Source organism: Balaenoptera ricei, chromosome 4 (assembly GCF_028023285.1).
Source record: "Balaenoptera ricei isolate mBalRic1 chromosome 4, mBalRic1.hap2, whole genome shotgun sequence".
Taxonomy (NCBI): domain Eukaryota; kingdom Metazoa; phylum Chordata; class Mammalia; order Artiodactyla; family Balaenopteridae; genus Balaenoptera; species Balaenoptera ricei.
The window spans coordinates 71833937-71844828 of record NC_082642.1 but is presented as its reverse complement, the minus strand read 5'-3'; the positions used below and the strand labels follow the sequence as shown (position 1 = coordinate 71844828).

The 10892-nt window shown below is 44.5% G+C and overlaps 1 protein-coding gene across 5 annotated transcripts in view; it reads left to right on the top strand.

Annotated features, from left to right (window-relative positions):
- The first annotated feature begins 8353 nt into the window (after nucleotides 1-8353).
- TBL1XR1 (TBL1X/Y related 1) overlaps nucleotides 8354-10892 on the top strand; it is a 173191-nt gene continuing 170652 nt past the window's right edge. For 2 of the 5 annotated variants that reach the window (XM_059920540.1, XM_059920542.1), the window contains exon 1: nucleotides 9196-9268. The gene's annotated coding sequence lies outside the window, so the exon portion shown is untranslated. Of the gene's footprint in view, nucleotides 8476-9195; nucleotides 9269-10892 lie in introns of those variants that run through there. The other 3 variants (XM_059920544.1, XM_059920541.1, XM_059920545.1) reach the window with 3 other exon arrangements.

Below are 10892 nucleotides of genomic sequence, written 5' to 3'. Positions count from 1 at the left end.
TTCACAAACACTATTTCATTAGAGGCATGCGACAGCCCTGTGAAATAGCTGGCACACGGCAGTCACCGATAGATGTTGACTGAGTGATGGAGATGGGCTGTGGGCCTGCCAGTGAGCAGGGTGATGTGGTGTGGCCACGCAGAACTGGCCGCTTTGGAGCAATCTTATTAATGTGCTCCCTACTTTATTCATGAGGAAGCTGAGTTTCTGAGCTGGTTGTTGCTTTGTCTAAGATTACACACAACTCGGATAGAGCTGCATCTAGAACCCAGTTCCTCTGACCTCTACACTAGCCCTGTGGTGGTTATACCTATCACTAAATGTGTCTAAAATCAAGTTCATTTTATTTGATTCAATAATAACCTGGGTACTGGCATACACAGTCTGTCCTTTGTGTTGCTCAAGGAAGATCACAACATCAAAAGCTGTAGAAGGGGAGGGAGGTCCTGTGCCCCATGAGGAGTTCTCTGAGTCTCTGCAAAGGACAGTGACTTTCAAGAGTGTCGGAAGGAAGTGAGCACAGGTGCTCAGTGACTTCCCCTCTCATATTGGAGGGGACTTGCCACGGGACACATAATTTCCCTCGCCCTTTGCCCCTGGGAGAGCAGTTTCCCCTGTGGGGAAGGGCTGTGACTATTCAGTTCTGTCTGTGGCTGGGTGGGATAAGTTTAGGGGAAGGGAAGTATTAGGAAGCCCATTTAGTTGTATATCTAAGCTTTGATCTCCAAAAGGTAGAAAAATAAAAGATCAAGAATTAAAGACATTTTACCAAATTTGAACACAATTTACCAAATGCGTTCCACAGAATGCTAGCTTTGCAAGATTTTGAAAGGTATGTCTTTAAAAAGGGGGTTCAAAGGGTTTATAAGATTTTCATACTGCAAAGTTTCTCAGTCTTTAATATGCTAACGAACATTGCAAATCTCCAGAAGGTGGATTTAACATGTGAGATTTCCCAGACTTCTTTAATGTTGAACCTTTTATTCCCCAAAGTGCAGGCTATGTGCCCACGATGAGTGGAACACAATTTAAGAAATCTTAACATAAGGGCATTTGGCGTATTCTTATAAAGTGAAGTCTGCTCACTTTCCAGTGGCCATAATAAGGGTGTGTGTGTGTGTGTGTGTGTGTGTGTGTGTTCAGAACTGCAGAGCCAGCCACAGACATGAGAATGTGCACAGTTAATTTCTGTAAGAATTGTAGTCCCATCAGAGAAGAAAAAAATACAAACAATTCAGAATAAAATGAAATAGTTTATAAATTGGTTGAATTCAGCTATGTGTGTCAGCAATCTAGCAGTAGGGGTACAAATACAAATCACTTGGAAGAAGTAGGTTCAGCCAGAATCTGTGAGCAGGAACGGTGGCAAGACCACTACCCACCTGTAGGCAAGAATTTGGGGTTCCCATTGGCGGCATTAAGGAGGGTTCAGTATATCTTACCAGCTGTGAGAAATACTACTCCAATGTCTGCATCTCCAGCCAGACCTCTCAGGACAATTAGCCACTTACCCTAAGTCACCTGGGACAGTAGAATTTTTTATTTAAAGCATGTTTCTTTTAGCCTCAGTAAAGCATAAAGTTAAATAAAGAGATAAGTATATCAATACTTACTTAAAGCTTATGTACTTAAACTTTTTAAGTCTACTAAAGTAAATTTTTTATTCTATGCTTAGAAATAACTTGTGAATATTTGTATTTGGTGTTTTAAACATTTGTGATGTTTAAGATAATTTGACGTTTTAGAATGCCTGACAGGTTGTCCTTGTGATGCCAGTTTAAACCATCTATGTGAGCTCTGTAATTGATTTAGATTTGTGATTTCCAGTGAAAAGATATGAGAATTTTATTAAATCTGTATGTTTGTTATATTCAAAAGAACTTAAGATTCATCATATTTTATAATTAGTTTATCATATTTATGAGCATTACTTGTGATTCTTTTGTTTTTTGAGCAATGAAGTATTTTAAAAAGAAGATTGAATACATTAAATGTATAAATGAAGTTTAATAATTCAAAGGAATTTAATTGACCAGATTGTAAGCATTCACTTAAAAGAGAGACTTAGATATGGAGCTTGAAAGTTTAAAGGAAAACTAGGTTTTCAAATTTGTAATAAATAAAACTGAATTACAACATATTGCCTTCTTTGCCCACAAAACCTGTCTTCGAGAACACGCCACACCCAAATTGCCACGTGGGAGCACTGGAGGTGGTGAGAGGTACGGAGTGAGTGGGGCGAAGGTCTTCCTCGTGTAATTCTTTCTTCCTTGTGTAGATGCACTAATAGCTCAGAGTGCAAGTGACTGAATGCAGCTGGTTGATTATAACCACTGTATTCAATAAGCATTTTTTGAGATTCTGATCTGGAGATGTGGGTCATATAAATGAGATTAAGATGTGGTTCCTCCCCTGAAGCAGTTTCTCCTTTTTTCCACTTTGCATTTCTCTCCTCCATTCATGGAAGGATTTTGCAGCAAACACTTGCACTTTCTTGCCTTGATCTGCTTAGTTGCACTCAGTGGAAAAGCAGACAAGGCTCTCAGACAGCCTCGAGTGCAAATTCTTGTTTTGCCATTTGCCACGTGAACTTAGATAAGCTATTTGGTCTTGTTACTTTAGCTTCCTCGTGAGTCAAACTGAGATAACAGTATTATTTACCTCTACAGGTTTTTGAGAAAATTAGGGACAGCAAAGATAAAAGTGCTTGGTAACAAGCAATAAGCTTCAATAACTGGTAGCCATTAATATGACCCATGGTTTCTTTCCATCAATGTCCTTGCACAGATAGAATGTCACCTTATATCCACCCGTGATAAAATATGTTTAGGCTTCTGAGCTCATCAAGAGCAGGGGAGACATTTGGGGCAGCAGACAGCTGAAGGTAATAGAGAACTCTTCTTTACCTACACTCACTCTCCAGCCGCTTGTATCCAGATCTGTGATTTCAAATATCCTTACTTAACTGATGAGTCCCAGCGTTATATTTTCAGCTCTGATACCTCCTCTGAACACCAGATATGTATATCTGGCTCCCTATTTGACATCTTCACGGGGATGTCTGATTGTCACATCAAACTCTAAAACAAAACTCTTGATTTTTCCCTCATAAACTTTCTCCTCTCCCAGACTCTCCCATCTTGATAAATGGACATTCCATTCTTCTACTTGCTTGGTCTAAAATCTCAGCAGCATCTTTGAGTCCTGTGTTTCTCTCGCATGCCACAAATATATTTCCTGATCCTTGTTTAAAATGTACACAGAGTTTAGCTTCTTTTAACCAACTCTTGCCACCATCCTCCATGCTGCCAACCTCTCATTGGGATTTCTGCACTAGCCCCTAACTAGTTGTCCCCTTTCCACTGTCGCACTATTGCACTTAACACTCTGCATAGTAAAACAGAAGTCACGTCAAGTCACTTCTCTACTCAAAACCTTTCAATGGCTTTCCATCTCATGAAAAGAAAAAGGCCTTCACATGTGGTCCCTGGCTCTCTCTCCCGCCACTCCTTGGCTGACTTTGTGCCAGTGAACTGGCATCATTTTTATTCCTAGAATACAGCACGCTTGCTTTTGCCTCTGTTCTTTTATATTTGACATTCCCTCTGCCTTCTTCTTCTGATATTTGCCACTCACCCCCGCAACTTCATTTCGTTTCCTGCTCACAGATCACCTTAACTGAGCAGCCTCTTCTAAAAGCCCTATCTAAACTAACATATGCTCCCAACCCTCTCCCCACCTTATTTTACTTAAGCTTGGTACCTGTTATTTACCTGACTTACTAGCAGCTAAGTATGGTCATATGCCCAAGTTCTGGCCAGTTAAGTACGAGTAGAAGTGATAAGAACAACTGCCAGGACGAGTCCTCTATTTGTCCTTCTTTCTGGCCCAGTGGCTGGAATCTGAATGTGATTGTGGGAGCTAGAAAAGCCACCTTAGACCACTAGGGAGGAGATACGTGTCGAGCTAGTAGAACAATCTGGGTCCTTGATACCTTATCCGTTCTGGAATGCTTACATTTGAATGGCCATGTTAGAGAATAAGCTTTTATTTTGTTTAAGCCATTTTGTATATTGTCTTTGTTACAGAAGTCAAACGATAGCCTGATGCAGACATATTTTTTGAAAGTCTGTCTGTCCTCCTAACCCCCACCTGACTGGACTAGACCATAAATTCCATGCGAGTAGGGGCTGTGTTTGGTTTACTGTAAACAGCTTCTTGAACAGTGCCTGCTACGCTAAGCATTCAGGAAAAGTTTGTTGAATGAATGAACAGCAAAACCATCAACATAATGTGAGGCCTTGAGCACTGCTTGAGGAAGCACATGGCTGGTCAGTATAAGTAAGCGATTGGTACAGCAGTACGCTCTGTGTGTGGCTGGTTTTCTATTCTGACTAATCACAAAGGCAGGATACAACCTGCTATTTCCATTATCTGAGAGGCATAAATACTTGCAAGATGGTTGTGTGTTGCTTTTGTAATTTAAATGAAGACTCCCAAGTAAAGTTCATTGTTGTAATGAAATCGGGTCACAAGAGTCATGGAAAACTGTGACAAGGTTCACGCTGATGAGGAAAGGTCACACGTCGCATGCTAAGCACAGATGGAGAAAAGGAGCTTGTGTGCTGAGATCTTGAGATGTGTGGCTGAGATGTGTATCAGTGTGGGTGGCAAAAGCTGATAGCTGGAAGAACCACAGACAAAGAATTGCACAAACGGAGTCAAAATGAAACAGAAACATGTCACAGGGTGCCAGCAAGAAGCTTGGGGGTAAATGCTGCAGACATAAAGCCACTGATTTCATGGGTGAGTAACAATACGAAAGAGAGTTACAGTGCCAAGATAATATTTTTGGTATCAAATACCATTTTCATGCTATTAAGTTTGTTTTGAATATTTTAATTACATAGGTCAGCTAATATATACAACTTAAAACATCACGGTGACTTTAAAAATACAGTAATGAGATCCTGAGGTCTGGGATTAAACCACCTTAATTTTAAAGTGTTCTATTTCCTGAGTGATAAAAGTTGCAAAGGTATAGGCTATCTTGCCATACCACATCCCCTGGGTGTAATATTACTGAAATAAAACAAGTCAAGATTTGTTTAGTCATTTTATAATACACATGTAACTTCTGGTAACAGTTACTGGTAAGAAGTTTCTCTTCCTTGAGAAGTTAGCTAGAAAGTTCAAGAGAACTTTCTTCATAATGTGCCTCTTTGCTTTAAAATTTCTTAGTAACAGTAATTTCTCCTTTCTAGAAACATATTAACATTTATATTCAAAACATAAGGACGGCTTTTAGATTAGGACAAAGTACTGGAAACTGGTTGTTACCTCACTCTTGTGCCTAATTATTGCTTGCATTTTGGTGAGGCCTCTGATCTGGTATACTGGATGTGTTGGAATGACTAGTGGGCAGAGTAACAATACATGTGACCTTTATATGGTGGCTCTTTTATCTGAGTATTTCATGCTGAAGCCACAATGTCATATCAGATAGGTTCTGGAATATAGAAATCAAAGTGATCAAAATATGGCCTCCTTTAAAACCCCTTCGCTGAGAGAATCAAGGCTTTTCCACATTTGGTACTGTTTTTGTCTGAAGGGTGCTTCAAGTCTGTCTTCAGTGAGCACAGCGGAGGAAGTTCACTTTACAGGAACAAGCTTATGGCACAGGTCCCCTTAGGTGACTTTTATTATGATATTCAAATGAAGTCAATTATGCACAGAAATACCTTGTAAACAAATGCATGTATTATTATTATCATTGTGATAATAACGATTTAGGAATTTCTGTTAGGAAAGGAGGCAGCTTGGTGTACGGTATAAGAATTTCAGGCTAGAAGTCCGGGACCCCATGAACCTGAGGGAGGGAATGAGGTCATTTTGAAGGAAGATAAGTCTGGGGTCCCAGGTTTGGAGATGACCGCATTAAGAAACGGTGTAGTTGGGAAGTCCTCATTCACTGGATGAGTGGTTTGATTTTATGGTAGCTGCTGCCTGGACAGGACCCACGCACAGTGGTGGCACAATGTGAAACTTCAAAAACAAGCTAGGCCAATAGATGTGTTTCATTGGGTGGCTCAGATAATGAACCCTAGCTGTACTGAGATAGCTTACTAATTGAAGAGAGGATTATGCTTAGTGACATACATACGTATGTCACTAAAAATATTGAAAAAAAAAGAAGATATTATATTCTCAGTGCTTCTGGAAAGCATCTTTGCAAAGGTTCTCCAGTAAATAAGCCTAAGCTTTAGAATCTTACTGAAATGCAAAACTAGCTCTCTTTGTGCTGTTTCCCTGTACACTCAACACAGTGTTTTGGAAACCTGCAGTTATCTAAATTCCCATCAGGTGACATTGTTTATTCTAACATTCCCTCTTTCATATATGAAAATAGCTCTAAGGACAAACCACCGAGATGCTTTGAACTCTCTTTCTGGTGGTTCAGAGGGAGTTTCCAATCTCACTCCCTTTCCTCTGATGGTTTTCCTGCCCCTCCTGCCCTCCCCCCAAAGGTCTGGAAAGGCCTTCAGCTGCTCCTCCCCACCCTCCTCCAAGAGCTCATCAGGGGCAAGAGCCTTTGACCTTGGCCAAAAAAAGCACCTGTCTCATCACTGAGCTTATTAGGCCACCCGGAGTCCAGACGTGTAAAAGTTCTAATGAATTTTTTTTTGGTGTGAAAATTTAGGTCTCTTATATTGAGAGGAAAAGGCTATTGCTTCAAAATAATGACTACACCGATTTCCAAATATTGTTGTGAAAGTACGAAAGTATGAAAGCAGAACCCCTTACCTAAAAAGGCTGCAAAAAATGTTTACTTTGAAGACAGCAATAACTGAAAATAACAACAAAAAGGTTTCTTTGAGGCCAAATCTTAAAATTAAAAGGGTAAGCTGCTTTCTTTACCCTAGGCTTATACAAAGGTCTGAGAAGGTTCCAAGACCTGCTTTTTGAGGACCTTAGATGAACACATTTGTTTCAAAAACTGTGAGGTGCCTCCCTTTTTAAAAACAACCCGCTGCACTCATCATATTGTCACATTATCACTCACCTAAGTTACACTCTATAAACCGCCTTGATGTGCTACACACATGCAAGAAGTACACAAAGTGGATATACTTCTACTGTCTTTGCTGCCGTAGAGGTATATATGTTTAGTAAACATTTAGGTACATTATTTTATTTTTGTGAAACGAGAACTGATCGACCAAACCTTTCAAACAGACCCACCAGACGATAAATACCACCATATGTTTAATTCACAGTACATTTGGGCATAAACACTTCAATTACAGCTTTGTGTTTAGTATCAAAACCCTTTTCTTGTGTGTGTTTTCTCCACAGATCCCATGCTCTGGATTACATTTTGAATATCGCTTATTACAGATAAAGCACCTTTCCAGGTACGCTTCCGAGAAACATATGTATTTACGCACACAAAGGTGCGTGCAGATCTTTTCACAAACAAACGTCCATATGATGCCTGCGCCGCGCTCCCCTCACATGCTCACCGCGTGCGTGTGGCCCGCCGGCCGCGCCGCGCAGCCCGGGTGCCCGCGGGGCCAGGCCGCCCCCGAACACGCGGGAGGCCCGCCGGCCTCCCCAGAAAAGCTAACCGGCGTTTCCCCACCCGAGGCGGCGCAAGCCTTCCCGCCCCCACCGGGCGCGGGGCCGCGCAGCCAACACCCAGGCTGCCCCGCACCCGGCCGCGCACGGCGGTGGGGGCGGGGCGGCCGGGGGCCCGGCGACACCTCGGAGCGCCTGCAGGTCTGTCTTTCTTTTTAAAAGCCTGCGCCGCGCCCACCCAGCCCCCAGCGCCCCCGCGGCGGGCGGGAGGAAGAGGAGCTGGGCTGGCGGTGCCCCCCTCCCCCTCCGCCGCGCCGCCGCCGCCGCCGCCGCCACCTCCTCCCCGCGTCCGCGGCGCCCCTCCCCCGCCGGCCCCTCCCCCGCGCGCCCGCCCGGCGCAGGCCGCTTGGGTTTGTTTTGCTGCGCGGCCGCCGCCGCCGCCGCCGCCGCCGCGGGCCTCGCGAGCTCATTTGTGCCTGGCTGGTCCCCATTCCTCTCTCCCCAGTGTTGAGTGTCTGAGCCGTTGGCTGCTCCGAACCGTTTGGCTCTTTCCCTTAGTAACAGCTTTTACCTTCTGCCTCAATTCCTCTCCCCGCTCGCGCCCTTCCCCCGCGCGCCGCCTCCCCCCGCCGCCGGCCGCGTGCGCCCCCGCCCCTCCCCCCGCGGCGGGAGCACCTCCGCTCGCCACCTGGGGACCCGCGCCGCGCTCCCCGCCCGCCCCCGCCCGCCCGGCGCCCATCCCCCGCGCCCTCCGCTCGCCGGGGTTATAATTGCCTCTCACCCCCCGGAGGGGTTATTTTGGGGGTTGTTGGAGGTGGCGGCGGCGGCGAGGAGGGGAATTTCCTTGTGTCTCCATTCCCGGGAGGGGGGAGCGGCGTTGGAGGCCACGGTTTCCAGGTAAGCGCCGGGGGCCGGACCCCGGGGTGGGGGCGGCCGCGGGCCTGGGCGGGGGGCGCGGGCGGAGGCGGCCGGGGGCCGCCGGGCCGCCGGGGGGGGGGGATGGGCGCAAGTGGAACATGCATTTTTCAACTTGGCCCTTCGGGGAGCTGGGGGTTTGGCGGGGGAGGGGAAGGAAGGCATTTAGGGTGCCCCATCCCCCCTTTTTGCTCTCAGGCTTCTTTGAAATGCTCACGTGCCTGCCCACCCCCTACCCTTTCCTGGTCCCGGGGGATCCTCACCCTTATTATGTTGTTCCCGAAAATGTGCATCTCGGCCTTCTCCCCCCTTCCACCCTTCTTGCATTTACACCCCCATTTTGTGTGTGTGTGTGTGTATGTGCGGGAGGCTTTCAGGAAAGAATTTGCAGCAAATTGAATCAAGGAGCCATCATGAGGCCGACTCCTTTATAGCCTATTTTTAGCAGGGGAGAGGGATCTCTTCGGTGCACGTTATTTTGTTAAACCTCAGGCAGCAATGGAAATCCGCTCCCCTACCGCGGCGCGGCCCCGGGCCCGGCGCGGCGACCCTGGCCGGCGTGCTGGGGGCTGCGGGCGGCTGTTAGGGCCGCGCGTCCCGGGCGGGGGCGGGGGCGGGGGCGGGGGCGCGGGCGGGGGAGGGGCGCGCGGCCGCGCTCCGGGACGTGTTTATTTGTAACTTAGTGCTTTTTATCGTCTTGAGGAGGTATTTGATAGAGCCTCTTTGAAGTTGGGTTCAGAAGTGTAGAATTGGCAAAGTTATTGCCAGCTTCCTGGTAAGTTTTGGGTGGCTCAGAGTCACATTATTTTCTGACAGTGTAAAGGCCACGTTGTGAGAGTGGTTTATCGGTAACTTCCTCATTGCAACCGATGTCATTTTTCGAACAGAAGTAGACTTTTATAAGTGAAATATTAATCTGAAATGGCAGCTTGAGGGAAGCCATGCGTGTGTTAGCGTGTTCAGTATTTTTGGAAGTTCCTAATTTGCTGAAACAGGCAGCACTTTGCAGTGGCAACAGAAAATAAATTTAGGTTGTGAAAATGGTGTGTTTCATGTAAAATTTGGGTTGTAATGGCTCTTAAAAGATGCTCCCGTTGTTAGGTTATCTAATAATATTCTCGAAAATAAATTGGTGATCACAAATGGCAAAAGTGTTGGAACCTAGTTTAAAACTAGGTTTTTTCCTCAGTGTCTGGAGTTTACTTAAAACCGTGGACTCTGTGGGCATCAGGGTGAAGAGTTTTAGTACCTATGTGATTATAGTTGACAGAGGGAAGTTGACTTTTGGCTTTCTTGTTTTCTGAACAAGACCCTTATGCTGATCTCAACAAGCTTGTTAATAAAATTTGGTGGGTGAAATGTGGGTTATTTTTAGTCTGAATGGTTTGATTCTCCCTCCCCCATATAATTAATCGTTTCTCTTTCCCCCTTTTTTTTCCCTAAAGACTCCTTTATCAGGTTGGATAATATAAGGCCCTGGTGGTGTTTTCATCTACTTACCTTAAAAAAAATTATAATAAATATCCTGGTTACACGTTGAAGATAGAGTGGGTGACTTTTTGGTTTTCCCAGTGTGGTTTATTTTCATTTTTTGTTAAATAAAACCCATGCTGCATTGGTGTATTTTAGTAATCTTGACTTCCTGGAACTGTATGTTCTCACCATTTTAATAAGTTTGTAGTCTAGGGAAATAGGGCACCTTTGTCTCCATGAAAACTGTGTGTGTGCTGAGTTGTATCATGGGAATTCATGGCAAGCAAGCCTCGGAAATTATCCTTGAGCGCGTTCTAGAAATAGTTAGCGTTTACCTGTGGAGGAGGAACAGCAGAAAGAAAATATGCCTGAAAGTGGTTAGGCGAGTGATTCGTGTTTATACTTTTTGCTCTTAAATCGAGGTTTTCCTGCTTCTTTGGAATATGAATTTTTTCTCCCAGTTCTGCTGTTATGCACCATGTGATATATGTAATCCCAACCATTAAGTCCATAAGTAACTACTATTTTTTGTCATTTGAGTTGTTAGAATCAGACCTAGAGGGCAAAATACTAAACTGTATGGGGGATGAAAACAATATGTACGTGGAAAAAGTTTTTCTTACTGTTAAGGAACTTAATTAAGGTACTTATTAATGACATAAAAATTGTTGCAGAGCTCACCATTAGTTTATAAGATGTTTTTATTTCAACGTGTACCAGCTTTGGTTATTAATATGGGAGATACCCGTGGTAAATGGATTGGCCCTTTGTGAAGGTTGTATTTTTTCACTGGTTGTTTCAAAGAGGCAAATATTTTAATACGTTTTTACGCGTGTTCAGGAATCTTTGTTACCTGTGTTCACACCATAAGTTTTATCACGATTACCATGATACATGCCTATCGAGAGAACGAGAAGTAACTGCTT